Below are 1,123 nucleotides of genomic sequence, written 5' to 3'. Positions count from 1 at the left end.
CTTGAAAAGAGAAGTTACATTAGCTAACTTCCATTTTGATAAAAGAGTTAGCACAAAAGATCACATATAAAGTGTAATAGACTTAAAATAAGACCCAAAACTCGAGCGCTTTCGAATAGTTGACTATTATTCTTTAGGAGAACAAAGAAGAAGAAGAAGAGTCAACTATTCGAAAGCGCTCGAGTTTTGGGTCTTATTTTAAGTCTATTACACTTTATATGTGATCTTTTGTGCTAACTCTTTTATCAAAATGGAAGTTAGCTAATGTAACTTCTCTTTTCAAGGAAGGTGATAAGAATTGTCCCAGTAATTAGAGACCCATTATTCTTACACCAGTTGTGGGAAAAGTTTTGGAAAGTCTGTTAAAATATGCTTTGCAAAATCATTTAACAAAGTTTAGAATTTTATTGGATAGTCAACATGGTTACACTAAGGGAAAATCCTGCCTTACAAATCTTTTAACATTCTTTGAAAAGTTTACTGTTTATGTAGATGAGGGTAAGGACGTAGATTTGGTTTATCTGGATTTTCAGAAAGCATTTGACAAGGTGCTACATAAAAGGCTTGTACAAAATTAGCACTATATGGCTCAGTCTTAAGACCTTTGCTCTTTTTGATTTACATCAATGACATAGATCAAGGAATAGTCAATAAATTACTTAAATTTGCAGATGTTATTAAGGTCTTGGGTGTTGCTAGCTTTGAAGACGATGCTGCTGATTTACAAAAGAATTTAGATCATTTAGTGAGTTGGGCAAATATATGGCAGATGGGTTTTATTTATAATAAATACAAGATAATGCATGTGGATTATCATAATTTGAATAATAAGTATAATTTGGATGGGAATAACTTTAATAGTGTGATGAAGGAAAGGGATATTGGTGTAATAGTCGATCAGTCTCTAAAGGCACCCAAGCAGTGTGCTGTTGTTAGTGGTAGAGCAAATAGGATTTTAGGTTGTATCTACAGAAATATTGAATACAAGTCTAAAGAGGTTATAACTTCATTGTACCGGGCCCCGGTTTGGCTACATTTGGAATATTGTATTTAGTATTGGACTCCTTACCTTAGGAAAGACATTGAATTGTTTGAAAGGATTCAGAGAAGGGTTACTAGAATG

At 33.0% G+C, this 1,123-nt stretch overlaps 1 protein-coding gene across 2 annotated transcripts in view; it reads right to left on the bottom strand.

The window, feature by feature from the left end:
- Window positions 1–1,123, bottom strand: part of LOC111085677 — a 29,074-nt gene that overhangs the window by 26,270 nt on the left and 1,681 nt on the right. Inside the window, exon 1 of one of the 2 annotated variants that reach the window (XM_022385383.1) lies at window positions 1,070–1,089. The exons of the other annotated variant lie outside the window; for it this stretch is intronic. The gene's annotated coding sequence lies outside the window, so the exon portion shown is untranslated. Of the gene's footprint in view, window positions 1–1,069; window positions 1,090–1,123 lie in introns of those variants that run through there. 2 annotated transcript variants of the gene reach the window in all.

This window comes from Limulus polyphemus, unplaced genomic scaffold, assembly GCF_000517525.1.
Source record: "Limulus polyphemus unplaced genomic scaffold, Limulus_polyphemus-2.1.2 Scaffold546, whole genome shotgun sequence".
Taxonomy (NCBI): Eukaryota; Metazoa; Arthropoda; class Merostomata; order Xiphosura; family Limulidae; genus Limulus; species Limulus polyphemus.
This window is presented reverse-complemented; position numbering and strand designations above follow the sequence as displayed.